The sequence below is a fragment of the Dromiciops gliroides genome, chromosome 5, assembly GCF_019393635.1.
Source record: "Dromiciops gliroides isolate mDroGli1 chromosome 5, mDroGli1.pri, whole genome shotgun sequence".
In the NCBI taxonomy this organism is placed as follows: Eukaryota; Metazoa; Chordata; class Mammalia; order Microbiotheria; family Microbiotheriidae; genus Dromiciops; species Dromiciops gliroides.
Genome location: NC_057865.1, coordinates 115,753,334 through 115,770,161, shown reverse-complemented (window position 1 = coordinate 115,770,161; position 16,828 = coordinate 115,753,334). Strand labels below are relative to the sequence as shown.

At 38.0% G+C, this 16,828-nt stretch overlaps 1 long non-coding RNA gene across 1 annotated transcript in view; it reads right to left on the bottom strand.

Annotated features, from left to right (window-relative positions):
* Positions 1–16,828, bottom strand: part of LOC122728256 — a 195,122-nt gene that overhangs the window by 110,354 nt on the left and 67,940 nt on the right. Inside the window, exon 2 of the long non-coding RNA XR_006353260.1 lies at positions 5,712–5,943. This is a non-coding gene — a long non-coding RNA (uncharacterized LOC122728256). The remainder of the gene's footprint in view (positions 1–5,711; positions 5,944–16,828) is intronic.

Here is a 16,828-nt window from a genome sequence, read left to right as displayed (position 1 = left end):
ATTTGAGAAGGAAGGGAAGAGCAGCATGGTAAAACTTGTAATTTAGGAAAATTATTTTGGCAGTTATATGAAAGAATGATTAAAATGGATAGAGACTTGAGGCTAGGAAACCAATCAGGAGACCATTGCCAAGTAAGTCTAAGTGAAAGGTGATGAGGGCCTAAACGAGGATGGTACCTGTGTGAGTGGAGAGAAGGGGATGGATGTGAGGGATGTTGGATAGATGGATAGGGCAAGATTTGACAACTTATTGAATGTGAGGAGTGAGGGAAAGTGAGTAATTGAAGCTGACATTACAGTTGACAATATAAATGATAGAAAAGATGGCGTTGCCCTGAAGAAAAATAGGGAGGTTTAGAAGACACGTGTGTCTGAGAGAAGAGAGAAAATCTGTTCAAGGTTTGGCCAATGAATTGCTTAGCTGTACCACTGAAAGTGTTGACCATGCTCTTTGTCACAATGGACAGTAGATATGCTATAGGTAGCTCTGATACTCAGGCACAACTAGTACTGCAGCCAACACCTCTAAAATTAATCCTTTAACTACAAAACTTTATCATCATACCAACAGAGCTTAAGCTAATATATCAATAGACAATAACTTTTGGGGGCAGCTAGGTGACCCAGTGGATAAAACACTGGCCCTGGATTCAGGAGGACCTGAGTTCAAATCCAGTCTCAAACACTTGACACTAGCTGGGTGATCCTGGGCAAGTCACTTAACCCTTATTGCCCCCCCCACTGCCCCCGCCAAAATAGAAATGAACTTTTTTGTGATGGATGCTTTAAAGATTATTTCAGAACCATAATCTTTCTTAAGCAAAGCTTATTCTACCGTTAAGATACTTGTAGCACTAATCCTGGGTAAGATGCTGCCACTACCACCACCATCCACCATTGCGGAACTATGTAACTGATTTAATCTATCATACTATAGAAATTTCATGATAAAGTTGATCTCTCATGCAAATACCGCATAGAACTTCCAATCTCGTAATTGTAAGGATATAGTGACCAGAAGGTGCCCCTGATACATTGCACTGGTGATGGTAGAATCAGGGACAATGTGGTTTTTTGGTGCTGACGAGTCAAAAGGAACCGAGCTTAACAATAAAGAAGATGGGGGTTTTTTGGAAAGCAAGAAAACTAATTGGGAGAGAAAATGTATCAGCCTGTGATCTGCTATTTCATCCTTCAGGAGGTGTCATGTTATATTTCCCAAGGGATAATGCAGCTGTCCCTACAGAGCTTTGCTCTACTTTTATATGAAAGAAGCAAGTAGCCAAAAAGGAAGCTGATATCAGAGAGAGGTTTTTTTCAAATAAGCAAGTTCCAGTGCTTACATTCAGTCTTATATCCACACCTGCATGAAAGGCAGGAGGGTGTAACTAAAAGGGAACTAGCCAGCTATGTGAATGTTATTCTCAGAGTTGAATTTACTCAGGTAGAAACGAATTCCAGAATATTTTGGCAAGTTCATTATTAAATATTTTCCCAAGGTTTAATGTTCTGGTGTTAGAAGAAGGACCATATTTATTTTTTGCTCAGAAACATTAGGTTTCACCTATTGTTTAACATAATAAATACAGCAATATTTAAGAGAATCTTGATGAAGTAGATTGTTAGAGTTTAAGCAGAGAAACTTCTGCGAATTATCAGGAATAGGTTGTGTTTTGGGAGTTTTTTTGGTGTTTTTTTGTGAGGCAATTGGGGTTAAGTGACTTGCCCAGTCACACAGCTAGTAAGTGTTAAGTGTCTGAGGCTGGATTTGAACTCAGGACCTCCTGAATCCAAGGCCAGTGCTTTATCCACTGTGCCATCTAGCTGCCCCCTATCAGGAATGTTTAAAACAGATTTACGGAGGAAAAAAATCTTTGTAGTTTTTCCATCATTTGTTGAAAGAGGAGAATCTTAACTGAGAAGTTCTATGCCTAGATTCATCTGATGAAGTGAATGACAGCAACTACTTTCTTCCTCTGACCATGTGACAAAATCAGAGACGATTTTGGGATGCACAAGTTTTTGCCTTATCTGTTTTTGCATGTTCTTTTCCTTCCCTTTCAGACCCTTGGGTTCCTGTTCTACTTCACAGCTTTCATACCTTAGATTGCATATCCAGGCAGATGAATATGCTAAACTAACATTTTTCTAAACTATCTAGACATCTGGGGCCTGGGGAAGGAATTAACTTTAGGAACCAATCTTCTACCTACCCCAAGTTAGCTACTAAACCTTTAATTATTATAGATTTTTCCCATTTTACAAGTGGAAATTTTGTTATCTTTGCTTAACTATCACAATGTATGTGTATATATGTGCTTACAATGAAATAACTTCTTCGAGTCTGAGCTTTAATGCCATAAAGGATATCTGAATGTTTTCACAATGTTTACAACCAAAAAGCAATTGCTAATTAAGTAATCCTATAGCTTGTTATCAGAAAATATAACGAAGAGAATAAGATGAGGAAGTTTATGGAATATGGTATACTAAAAACCTGTTGTGTTTGACTTGGAGGCAGCTAGGTGGCACAGTGAATAGAGTGCCAGGCCTGGAGTCAGGAAGACCTGAATTCAAATCCAGCCTCAGGCACTTCCTAGCTATGTGACTTAACCCTGTTTGCCTCAGTTTCCTCATCTGTAAAATGAGCTGGAGAAGGAAATGACAAACCACTCCAGGATCTTTGCCAAGAAAACCCCATATGGAGTCATGAAGATTCAGACATGACTGAACAACAACAAAATCCTATTATAATGTTACTCACTACTCTTTGATAGATTCAGTTTTGTTGAGTGTTAGAGAATGTTCATCATTTACAAAGCAATGTACAATTCAGCAAGGAAAGCCTTAACAAAGATGTCATGCATGAGTCTCAAAACCAGAATGATAATGGGAAGGAGGGAATAAGCATTTATATAGCGCTTACTGTATGCCAGGTACTGTGCTAAGCTCTTATTTACAAATACTGTCTCATATGATCTTCACAAAACTCTGTGAAGTAGTTGCTGTTATTATCCCCATGTTTATAGCTGAGGAAACTGAGACAAATTGAAGTTAAGTGACTTGCCCAGGGTCACAAAACTAATAAATGTCTGAGTTTGCATTTGAACTCAGATCTTATTGACTTCAAACCTAGCCTATCTATATCTACATGTAGATAAATAGATGATAGATAGGTATAGATATGCATGTATTATATATTTTATATTCACACTCTATAGATATATCTATCTACAGATTTACTTCTACCCTGGAACTGCAGAAGAAGGGAAAGGTCTCTCAAAATCCATCTCCCCGTGTCTAACTAGAATTATACCTAATCTATCCACTTCCAAATGGGGAAGACAGAAAAAATTATTCTTTAGCCAACTCTCATAATGACTGATCAATCTTTGAACACCCTTACTAAATTGTTTTTTTAAATCAAAAGACCTTTTTTGGGCACTATACATTTCAGCCTTTCTTACCTTTTATATTTTATGATCTCTGTTATCAATGTCAGAACAGTGAAGTAGAACCAAGGTTACAAGTTTTCTTTTAATCAAAGTAAGGATCCAAAGGAAAATAAAGGTCCCTATGGGGACTGGATTAGAGTATATCTACTCCAGGACAAAGACTACAAATCTTCCAGCTTAGTTAAATTAAAAAGAACTCCAATTTTCAGACACTTACAGAGTATGTTATGTACTCATCTCCATGTTTTAGAAATGAGGAGAACACAGCATTGTGGTCATTTCTTCAAATGGTAGAGGGGAGGGGGAGTGGAAGGGGTACCTAGACCTGTAATTTCACTGATATAGAGACTGTGCCTCCTTCCTATGGAGGAAACTCTTTCCATCAATCACGAACTATTCTACAATTTACAATCTTACTCTGCCTCACTTAAATCCAACTCTCGCACAAATCAACATGCATTGGTCTTCGGCAAAAATGAAGGACTAGAAAGAGAAAAACAACAGTCTTAGTTGCCTGGCATACAGAGAGATTAAGTGATTTGCTCAGGGTTACAGGGCCAATTTGTATCACAGGGAGTCTTCCTAGCTCCAAGAATAGCTCTCTACCCATGATGCCACACTGACTCTCAGGATCCACTGTCTAAATAAAACCTGCCCTGATGATTTCAGACAGTTAACATGAGGGGGCCTTCCTGGACACAACCTCTTGGCACATTCATTATCAAAAGTCCTTGTAACAACAGGTAAAATACTACATAATTTTATTTCAGATTGGAAAGAAATGTTGGTTACCTGTTTTATGAAAACATTGGGAGATATGTTTGGTCTAATAGCTGTTTTACCTTTTATTATCAAAGATTTGGCTTTTAGGTAGATAGTTTAGATACCACATAGAAACCCTTACGTTTTAGCAGATAACTAGAATGACTGTTTATGATATTTATGCCCCAGGATAATTAATTCTAGTGTCAAAGTACTTTGATATGCTCAACCTACCACTAGAGTAAGAGCATTTAGTGAATCAGTCCCAATATTACAAAAGTATAAGCAAAAGCATGTTCAACATTTTTAAAGTAACTCATTACTCTTTTTTTTAAGTTTCTTCAAAGTTCTTCACAACTAAATGGTGAAATAAGAAGAATTTATCCACAATCAAAGGTTGGTGCAGTAAGAGATTATTATATAGGACAAACTATCATTACAAATTAAAACATCTTTTTACCCTGGGCACAGTAGTTCTTTGTCAGGATATCAGATGCTTTTCTCAAATTTTAATGACAAGAAAAAAACTCAAATACAGAAAGCCTAACCTTTTGGAGGAAATTTTGAGATTATAAGCACACTAACAGGCTTTATGGTTTGGGTGCTTATCATTTTAAAATGGAAATCTTTTGCTATTAATTTCAGTTGCTTATGTTGTATAATAAATGCTAGAATTCTCAAGTGATGTGAAGCAAATCATATTGTGTGCTATTGTTGTTTCTCCTTTGAATGGGGAAACCAAAAGAAGGATGGGTTATGTACTGTCAAATTGGGCACTATAAAACAGTAAAGGATTTAAAAGTTGAGGGCCCTTTCTCAACAAAGAAAAAAACTTATCAAATGGAGGGCCAGCATTCCTTCATTCCAATTCAGCAGAGCCTGTCTAAATAACCATGACGGAGTCTAGTAAGGGATGTATGTGAAATCATAAGACCTGAATTCAATCTTAGCTCTACTGCCTATTTACTACATGTTTGATACTGGGAAAATCACTTCTCTACTGAGCCTCAGACCAGATGATCATCAGGAATCTTTCCAACTTTTATATCTATGCCCTTATACTCCCACAAGCAATAAGACCAATAAATACTGGCTCACCACCAGAACAGCATTGAACCTGATGAATATTCCAATTAAAGTCAAAATAAAATATATTTTTTAAAACCACTGTACTTTTTTGTGGTGAACAACATTCCACTTATAGTACAAATTCAGGTATGTATATGTGGAAATAAGTGGCTCTACTAAATAACAAAGTTCCAATGTAATTGTCTCAAATTTATTTCAAAGCACTTCTTCCTCAAATAAATCAACATACAAATGCCTACAGTAACCAGATTCCTCTGAAAGAAAACACTGCCAAGAAGTTACAATACAGTTGTCATAAAAATTAGAGTAATTTATGTTCGAACAAGTGTTTTTTAAGTTACTAAACTTTATTTTTCTATATAGGTTCTTCCAGACGACAGTCTGGATTTACTACCTTAAGCTTACCTGAGAAAAGCAGATTGGTATCTTCAGTCTAAGAAGCATATTATCTAAAGCCAAGTCTCCAAAGTATATCACATACATTCTTCATCTTCTTAATTACTCACAACTTCTTGAGTTCAGCAACAGAGGAACTCCTTGTTTCCAAGCTTGCATCTTGCAGCTATCAAACCATCTCAGCTCCAACAATACATTTTCCTGACACGTCATGAATAAGCGAGCCAGATGTTCCCCATCCCTAAAAGAATAAGAGAGGAGAAATGCAATTAAGATTACAGAATCTTGGAATTGGAAGGGCCTTCTTTGATCATCTAGTCCAGCCCCTTACCTGAAGCATAAATCTCTATGGCATTCTCAACAAGTAGTTATCTAACCTGTGCTTGAACAAACCTACTCGGTGGGAAGTTTCCTATCTCTTAAGGCGGCCCGCTCTGTTTTGGAACAGCTTTATATGATTGGGAAGCTCTTTCTCATATGGGACACAAATGTGGCTCCTTACAGCTTCCATCCACTCACTGGTCTTCGTTTTGATGCCTGGGGGCTAACAGCAGAAAAAGTCTGAGCCCTCTTCTACACGAGGCCTTCTCAAATAGCTGAAAACTGAAAATCAAGGCTTCTTTGAAAGTCTTTTCTTCTCTGAACCAAGCCTCCAGCTTCTTTCAACCAGTCCTCGAATGTCACCGACAGTCACAAGTCCCCTTCCCTTCCTGATGACCCTCACTGGAGGCTCTCCAGCTTATCAGCTGATTTGTTTTTTTAGCCCAAGTGTAAGACTTAATATTTATCACTATGAAGTTTCATGTTATTAGATTCACCCCATCATTAAAACCTGCAGAAATCTTTTTAAGATCCTGATTCTCTCACCCAACAAGACACTTCTACCTGCCAATGAAAAAGGGAGCTTTTTGACCACTAATATCGAGTATAAATTTTTTCTGAGGTCATATTTCTGGGGAGAAAATATGAAGAATAAAAGCTGCGGGGGCAGCTAAGTGGTGCAGAGGATAAAGCACTGGCCCTGGATTCAGGAGAACCTGAGTTCAAACTCAGCCTCAGACACTTGACACTTACTAGCTGTGTGACCCTGGGCAAGCCACTTAACCCTCATTGCCCTGCAAAAAAACCAAAACAAAACAAAAAGAATAAAAGCTGCATCAGAATGTGATTTAAGGAAAAGTTAAAGAAGGGATCTGCAGACACCTACATAAATCTATCCAATCTACCCACAGATAATCTTCAGGTGTTATTGCCTATCTATTTGGGAGGCGGAGAGGCAATCAGGGTTAAGTGATTTGCCCAGGGTCACACAGCTAAGTGCCTTTCTATTGCAGTGAATAGAGAGCTGGCTTCAGAGCCAGGAATACCAGGGTCCAAGCACTCCTCTGACAAATACTGGTTGAATAAACCTGGGCAAAGGTCTTAGCCTCAAAGTCCCTCAGACAACCACGTAGACTAAAAATGACAGACACACTGCCATTCTTCAACAGTGTTGGGGAATTGATGTGGCTATGAACCAGGACCTTGGCCTTCCCAGAAGCAGACCTAAGCATAAACCATAGAATAATGCTACCCAGAAACCAACGAGGGCATGAACCAGTCTCAGTAAACTCAGAATGGGCAGGACAGCAGATGATAATTACTTTTCTCATGCAGCAATGAATAGGGCTTTCTACTTTCCAAAGGACTTCCACATTCACCAACTTGGAGAGCTCTTCTAGTTGTTAATGCTATCTTCCTCACATCATCTTACATATCTATTTGGGCACTTCCTCCGGTAAAATAGAAACTCTCTGAGGGCAGGGACTATTTTTTGTTTATGCCCATGTCTCTGCATTGCCATTACCTGTCCCAGTATCTTACACATGAATGAGCATTTAATAAATGTTTGCTGAAATGCTAAATTGAATAAGTAGGAGTTCAACAAACGAGAGGGGGAAGGAGGACATTCTAGGTAAATGGAATACTGTGAGTAAAGGTGTGAAGGCAGGAAATTCCATTTAATTCAGCAACTACCTATGAAGCACCTACTATGTGGCAATCACTGCACTGGAGCCTGGAAAGTGAAAGTCGTGTTCAGGGGATACTTATACATTATGGTCCAGTTTGTCTGAAGAGCAAAGTAAAGCGCAAAGAGAAGGCAGCAATAGAAAATAAGGTCATAAGGGCAGGATGTCCCCAGATCACAGAGCCTTGGATACTATCAGAAGCAACTGGGGAATTTGAGCAGAGAGAAAGAATCACATTCTGTACAAGAAAGTTTTTCAGAGGTACTAGACTGCGTGGAGTATGGATTGCAAGAAGAAAAGATTTTTTTGTTTTGTTTTTGCAGGGCAACGGGGGTTAAGTGACTTGCCCAGGCTCATACAGCTAGAAATGTTTATTATTATTATTATTATTATTATTATTATTATTATTATTATTATTATTATTATTCCTTTGGAGCAATGAGGGTTAAGTGACTTGCCCAGGGTCACACAGCTAATATATGTCAAGTGTCTGAGGCCAGATTTGAACTCAGGTCCTCCTGAATCCAGGGCTGGCGCTTTATCCACTGTGCCACCTAGCTACCCCCCCAAAAAAAAAAGATTAACGAGGGAATCGAACTTTGGTCTAAGGAGAAAGCAGCCTGAGTCGGGGAAATTCTGATCTCAGATCTAACATTCCCTACCTCTGCTACCTCCAGACTCATTGCAGTTCTCTGGGACTCCATTTCCTCATCTGTAAAACGAGGGTTTGAACTCAAAGGCTCCTTCTTGCTCTCAATCTATGACCTCTTAGGTTCTCATCCCAGTTCTGCTACTCATGGACAAGGCAGGTGAATTGGGGCAAGCCATGAGGGCTTTAGTTTCCCCATCTGAAAAATAAGAAGACTGAACTAGATGAATTCTAAAGGTCAAGTCATTCAAATTCTAAGCGTCTGGGATTCTAGGAAGGTGTGAGACTGCCTAAAAAGTTTGACTAAAAGGTCTAAATCCAGTGTCTGGTTTAAGAAGGAATCCCAAGCCCTTTCCTAGGAAGTCTCTGTGAAAGACAGACTCAGGTTTCAACAGGAGCCAGACTTGGTGGTAGAAGAAAAAGATCAAGCCATGTGGATGAGTTAATAGAACAAAGACTTAGGAACCAATAGAATGCAGGACCCAAGAGGTAGCAATAGAGCAGCTCTAACAGGGAGGGAGAGGGGCACTCAAGATCGGATAGTAGATTTAGGGCTGTAAAACTTCCAGGAATGTTGAAGTTGTAAAGAGCTCATTCTGGAAGTAGACATGTAGACATGATTATTTAAGAACACTTTATATATTTAAACACACTTTTATATATACAATTACTTAGTTTGTGAGTATAAAAATATTGCCTATAACTCATTTTATTTCAAGTTTCATGTGAATAAACTAAAGATATATTAACAAATGTGAAAGCCCCTAAAAAAGCATCCCCTGGAAGAAAAATTTAAAACAAAGTTGTCAAAGCGTGTGACTGTCTGAAATAGGAAAAGAAGGGAGTTCCCCTCAATGTAACTTTCCCTCCCCCTTCCTCTTCCCTTATTTGAATACATATGGCATCCTGGTAACATCATAGGTGAAATAATGTGACTGGAGTGATTTCACTGTAGAAAATTTAATGGTTTTCTTTTCAATAAATCCTTTCAATGGATACTTATTTAGCATCCCTTGGGGGGGGGGGTGGAGGGGGAAGGGAAGGAGAGAGGAAGAGATGGAAGGAATTATTCAACACCTGCTCTTTGTCAGGAACTGTGCTAAGTATTATCTCATTTGATCCTTACAACCTTGGAAGGTAGATAGTTTTTATCCCATTTTGCAGTTAAGGAAATAAAGGTTAAATGACTTGTGGGGCGGGGGGGGGGGTCACAACTAGAAAGTGTCAGAGGCTGGATTTGAACTCAGGATTTTCTGACTCTAGGCTAAATTCTACAACCATACTAGCTGTCTTCCTCTGTGTAGTATATGATGTATTATCTGTGTAGTATTCGGTCACTTCAGACAAGCAAATCATCTGTTTCCAACTAAAATGTTTCTGACAGTTTCCCACTTTTCCGTTTTCAACACTTTCCATTTTGAGTCCAGCTGAGATAAAGCTTAGATTCTGCCATGACCGATCTCTAACTTATTTCTTCCTAACACTGCAAACTCCTTCACCAGGAGGGTCCTAGACAGTCTGCAGTAGAAGGCAGGGAAGGGGGTGAGTTGGAAGGAGGAATAGGTGGACAGAGCATATTCAAAACCTAGGATCCTCAATTCTTTGATCAGAAGAGCTTCCTAAATTCAGGGTAGAGAGAAGACTTAGTTTTATAGTAAACATTCGTCCAAAAACTTTATAACTTGTTTTAATGCCCTTCGACTGGCTAAAAAGTATTGAGTTACTGGGAGTTATTTGAGTTGGTCTTTTCACATTCAACTCTCTTTTAAAGACATGAGTAATTTTAGAACAGAATTCTAAACAGTCCAATAGTGGTTAGAATAGTTAAAAACGTGTGCAATAATGAAAACTTTTAAAATTATGTAGGAATTCCCAACCTAGGTTTCTGAATTCTTTTTTGTTGACTAAAAATGAGCTTCTTGGTCTGGGGGAAGGATTTCCCCCATAGATGATCAAGAACAATACCCCTTTCTGAGGTCTCCCACCAAATGACACTAAGGTGACCAACATGTCATTCTAACAAGGCTTTTTTTTGAACTTTGCCCCCAATTATTGAGTTGTAAGACTGCCTGGAGAAAAAGATATTCTGAAGCACCTAGAGAAAACAATTTTAGAAATTATTTCCCAAGAATACAAAGGGGGGTGGGGGTGGGAAGAGACAACAAGAATGGTTTCTAAAAAATTTTACAGATTAAATGGGAAAGTTTCCATTACAAGTAAAATTATTTTATGTGGAACATATTCCCAAAAGATGGTTGTTGTTCAGTTGTTTCAGTCATGTCCAACTTTTCATGACCCCATTTGGGATTTTCTTGACAAAGATACTTGAGTGGTTTGCCATTTCCTTCCCTAGCTCATTTTACAGATGAGGAAACTGAGGCAAACAGGGCTAAATGACTTGCCCAGGGTCACACAACTAACAAGTGTCAGAGGCTGGATTTGAACTCAGGAAGATGAGTCTTCCTAACTACAGTCCCAGTGCTCTATCCATTGTTCCACCTAGTTGACCTATTCACAAATGATACCAAAAATAATACAGCATTTATGTACTAGGGAAAAAAATATGTAGCTAAAATACTGAGAAAAAAACTTATGATAAGTTCAAGAAGTTAGTCCAGATAATATGAAAACTAAAGGAAGCATTAAGACAGCTACGTAGCTTGGAATCAGCCTATAAGATAAGGGCCCCAAAGGCCTCAGATCAGGTCTAAACACATCTGGTAGTAGACACATATGAATCTGAATTAAATTTTCAGACAAAACTTACAGCACAGACACAGTGCAACGGGCTCCACTGGTTAGTGAAACCCTGGTGTGAAAAGGGGATGCTGCCCATGTTTCAGGTTAACACTGAGATTAAGAATTCTGCAACCTTTGTAAAAAAGCTGGGAGGCCACAGGGAATATATATGATACAGGGGAAGAATAAAAAACATCTTAAGATCCAACACACCCATTCCATGTGAAAGACAGAGAAGTTCCACAACACCAGGAAACAATGGCTGGCACAGCGGGTCTGGCCTAAGCTCCAGAAGCTGTCAGTGCTCTCTGAAAGCAAATTATGCCTCTTATCCCACAGATCTATCTCTGCCTTCATAGCTCATTGAAGAAACACTACAATGGACAGTCGAGGGAAGCTATGAGAAAGAAAGAGGCTGCTAAGAACCAGCCTATCTCTGTATTCCTCCTCCTCTCCAGAAGAGAAGGTACAGTCACAGAGAAAGGAGAGAACAAAGTTATCAATAGGATTCAGGGAAGTTGTCCACACATTCTAAAAAGAGAAAAAAACCGGCACACAGTAGCACTGATCCATCACTACAACTAAATGGCCTGGCAGCTGGACAGGACTTCCCCTTTCACATTTAAGAACCGGACCACTCATGGAATAAGGTGTTCCTATGTAAAAGGAGATTTTGTATTATTAGTCTTCTCTGAAGCAGGAGTCTACACAACAAAATAAGTCTCTGCAGAACAAACTGCAGAACTGTTGACATGAAACTGACTTTCTTCTGTTTATTTCTCTGAGTTTTCTTTAACTTATGGAAATTTTCATCTGAATATTGAAAGGGGGTGGGGTGGGGTGAGGTAGGAGGGATGGGAGGAAGAATCATGCCCCAAGATGCCCTAATTTAGGACACAGACTAGATAGAACATTATCCACAGGAAGACCTTGGTATAGCGAGTGCACTATTTTGGAAGGCAAGAGAACTTGGATTCCCATACCATCTCTGCTATGTAACTACCTTTTCTTATATATAAAATAAGGAGTCAAGCCAGATGAGCTCTAAGGAAGCTCCTGATCTTGTAACCTAGGAAAGCAATAGCAATATTCCAAATTTCAAAGGCCCTGAAACACGAAGAAATTAAGGCAGACCTTGCTACAAGATAATTTAAATGAAAAACATAGTAGTATATTGTTCTCTATTTCTTAAAGCTACTGATAACAAAATATATAAAAAATATTACTCTGTCAATCCCTAACTTCACTGTTATGTATTCATTCCTTTGGATTACAACTTCAATTCTGATGAGCTGGAATGGATCTATACACAAAGTTTAAAACAGTACATTCATTTTATTTGTTTTGTTTTTAGCGGAGCAATGAGGGTTAAGTGACTTGCCCAGGGTCACACAGCTAGTAAGTGTCAAGTGTCTGAGGCTGGATTTGAACTCAGGTCCTCCTGAATCCAGGGCTGGTGTTTTATCCACTGCGCCACCTAGCTGCCCACGATACATTCATTTTAACAAATTTCATTACAACAAAGCAATTTACTTACCTGTGGAACTCCTGATAGATTTCTCTCATACAGGAAATACCTTTTAATCATTCCACAGTTTACTAATCCTTTCATCCAACACAGCAATTTTAAAAGTCATTTTTAAAAAAATGCCTCTGTAATTCATCAAACTCAGCCTGAGTTTCTAATGTAATTCATTTAATATGTCACCTTACAGCCAATGCAGGACTGCCATCTAGTGGCTAAATGGGTAACTACAGTATTTCAAATTTATCAGTCTTTTTAAATGTTTACTTGGAGGGGGAAGAGGAAAATGATTGGTTTCTAGTGTAGAATATAATTTTGAAGTATGAAAGACTACCTAAATATTGTGTGTGTATACACACACATATATAGACATATATATACACACGTACACATATATGCACACACCTACATACATACACACACAGTGTATGTTTAAGCAGACATAACAAACAAATATACACGTCTGTTCACTGCCAAATATACTTCAATTATAAGCACAGGAAACAAGAAAATCCTACTTCATTTCCAAGGAGAGTGATATTTTTTGTATTCAAAGAATTCACAAAGGTGCCAAAACTCTGCGTATCTCAATCCTTCAAAAGTGGGGGGAAGGGGGCAGCTAGATGGTGCAGTGGATAGAGCACTGGCCCTGGATTCAGGAGTACCTGAGTTCAAATCCGGCCTCAGACACTTAACACTTACTAGCTGTGTGACCCTGGGCAAGTCACTTAACCCCAATTGCCTTACTAAAAAAAAAAAGTGGGGGGAAAGTTTTAAACTCAGGCACAATGACTCATATGAATGTTGAGTGTTTCATCTTAAGAAACCCTGCCTCTTTCTATACTGTCTAAATGTTCCCCAAATATGTAACCAAAGGAAGTTTTTAAGCTGTACAGCAAAAAACTTAGCGGCTGTCACTCATCAACAACTACCTTGGTTTGAATCAGACAAATGGTGATTCAAAGCAAGTCAGCTTCTCCAACTCTCAGTTTCTTCATCTGTAAGATGGGGATAATAGGAGCACCTACCTTACAAATCAAACAATATATGTACAGCACTGTGCAACCTTTAAAGCACTGTATTTTTTGTTTGTCATCATATTCAATCGTGTCTGACTCTTCATGACCCCATTTGGGGTTTTCTTGGCAAAAATACTGGAGGGGCAAACCATTTCCTCCTCCAGCTCATTTTACAGATGAAGAAATTGAGGCAAAGAGGGTTAAGTGACTTGCCCAGCGTCACACAGTGTCTGAGGTTATATTTGAATTCCAAGATGGGTTTTCCTGACTCCAGGCCACCTAGCTGCCTCAAAGCACTGTATAAAAACCAGCTATAATTCTCAATTATTATGACTATTACTATTATCACCCAACTGATTCACTGATTCCAAAATATCCTTCTGAAGAACATCAAAAAGGAAAAACTCCCTCTACAAAACCCAGCAATGCACCCTGTTTGTCAGCCTTACAGTGTAATGTAATTAGAGCAGCTATCCATTTATAATTTTTCAGTTTCCCCAGCACAAATAACCTAATGAAATGCAGTGTGACCACAAGTCCATTCCAAGCAGCAAATATAACAGTGTCTTAGGCTGCAAACTATGAAGCCCAAAGTCAGCTTCAACATTATACGCTAAATGTGCCTCGAATACAATATGATTCTTCTCCACAGCCCTGCCAAACAGAGCTCTCTTTTTTTAATCTATTGTTTTCCACTATCATGCTATTCAAAATTGCCATATGTCCAAATCACCAAATGTCCAATCACCAAAATAACCAGATGTCCAGTTACTTCAAGTATCCCAGGAGATGCTCTAATTGACAGCTCAGCATTCAGCTATACCTCAAGTTAGGCCCCCCCTCCCAAATCATAACTGCACAAAAACATTTTATCTTTAACACTAGACTACTATATTTCTTTATTTCAATAAAAAATCATTTTCAAGTTGACTTTATCTAAGTCCTACACGTGACTTGACAGTTTAATTTCTAGACATTTGATACACTTTGTCACTACTTAAGAAGGTGGGCTTTTCATGGAGTCAGAGAAAGAGTAACAGTTGGGGCACCAGCTGAGCTCTGTCTTGACACACACAAAATGTCACAAGGCCTAGAGGCAAGCCTCTAGTATGATGAGCAGCTCATTTTATGGCATATCAATGGGAAAAGGGGCAAGAACTGCACAAGATACAGAAGTATTGATAGACTGACTGACCACTTGGGCAAAAATGTTATACTGTACAGGATCGTAAAGCTAGAGATAAAATGGAAATAGTGAGTTCCCCTCCTTTGTATCTTTTTTTAAATGGTGCCATCCTTTACCTAATAATTCTGTTAATTAATGGGTAGTCCCTCAAAAACACTTTGCCACTTGCCCTTATTTAGACTTACATTAGCTTTAGCCATACAAAAGTCAAAGGTTTTAGGCCTAAAAGATGACTATTAAAAAACCAATAATTATGCTAATATTAAAAATAACATCCCATATGATACTAGCTAAATTTAATATACCCTTTATAGTGCTAACATTTTTGCAGATTTACATTAAATGGGGAAAACATCTTTATATTGTTGCCTACTAAATGTTTTAAAGAAACATGTTAGTAGCCTGGCTAACTTTTTAAAAATAATTTTAAATTTGTCCTTTATAAAGGTACTATGTGTGACTAAAGCAGCAATGGCTTTCACACTGAGAAGCTACATTTATCCAGATAAATGACTGAACTGTTACTTTCCATCAAGATGGTTACAGCAACAAAGCTACTCATTCTTTGTAGCATAAAAATAAACTCAGAACATCTCCCAAGGTTTAATCTACATTAACGAGAGCGCCTTATTTTTATTTCTAAGTACTGTGTGGTTTTCAAGGTGTAGCTACACTAATAAATATGAATTTATTTTCAATATATTCTTCAGCCAAATGTCCTTAAAAATGAGAAAAACAGAGATAGAGCTACATTTACAATCATTTATAACCACTGCTTTACATAAAAATACATATAAATAAGAAGCAATGCAGGTAGTGCTCTTAAATGTAATACATTCATTTATGAATCTTTACAAAAGCTAAAGCAAGATACTTTGCAAAATGTTTTAATGAATTGCTTTGCTATCAGGGGATTAATTTTCTTTCACAATCACACAAAACTACTAGCAAAAGTAAGTACTAGTAAGCTAGCAAAAATTAATTCATCAATTCATGGTATACTAGAAGGAGCTTGGACTTGAATTGAGAATGCCTGAGTTCTGATCTTGGCTCTGGTAATTAGCAGCTTTGTGACCTTGGGTCATTTGAAATCTCAGAGCCTATTTCTACATCTGTAAAACAGACATGGTACTGTTTAAAATAAAACATCACACACAAAAAAGTGAAGTCCTTTTAAAGTCCTAAGGGCTAATCATGTCAGCTACTCTTTTAATATACATGAAGTATTACAATTCTATCTTATGTCAAGCAACCACAAAATTGAAAATACCCAGTGAGAGCTAATAGGATTAACATATTAACTTAATTTTAAAATTTTTTTAAATCAGGAAGGGGCACAAGTCTACTCACTCAGGTGTGATGTAGTTGTAGCAGTCCTGACCCTCCAATCGACAGATTTGGACTTTACCCAATCAATAAGTCAGAGAAACCGAATAATCCAACTCCTCTGCTCTTGAGTGTTTTTGTTAACGCCTAAATAACGGAGAGTTCTAGGACTCCAACCAGGATGAAGCTCTTGTGTGTGGACAGTCTAGATAGGGAAGAACCTCCTTTTCCTGCAGATTCTTTTTTAAACATGAGAGTTCAAGAGCAACTTAATGCAATGCTCTGGAAACTGTGGGTAACCTGATAGGGTAATACTTGGTACTCCAACTGCCTTCCTCTTTTAAGAAATCTCTTTGGAAAGACGTCAAAATAGATACAATGAAATACACATCCTGTACTAGAGTTCTATCTATCTTTAACAGTCCTACAACCCCCCCCACTTCCCTACCCTACCCATCTTCCATGTTCATACTCTTGAATATCATTGTTTTCATTTTGAAATTTAGGCACCCCTCAATATTTCTGTAAATCTTGCAAGTTTTAACTATTAATTAATTATTATATAAATATTATTACATAATAGTTATACATTACATATAACATATGTAATGTATAACCATTATAAAACACAATAGAGATATCTAAAATATATAATTATTATATATTAATTGCT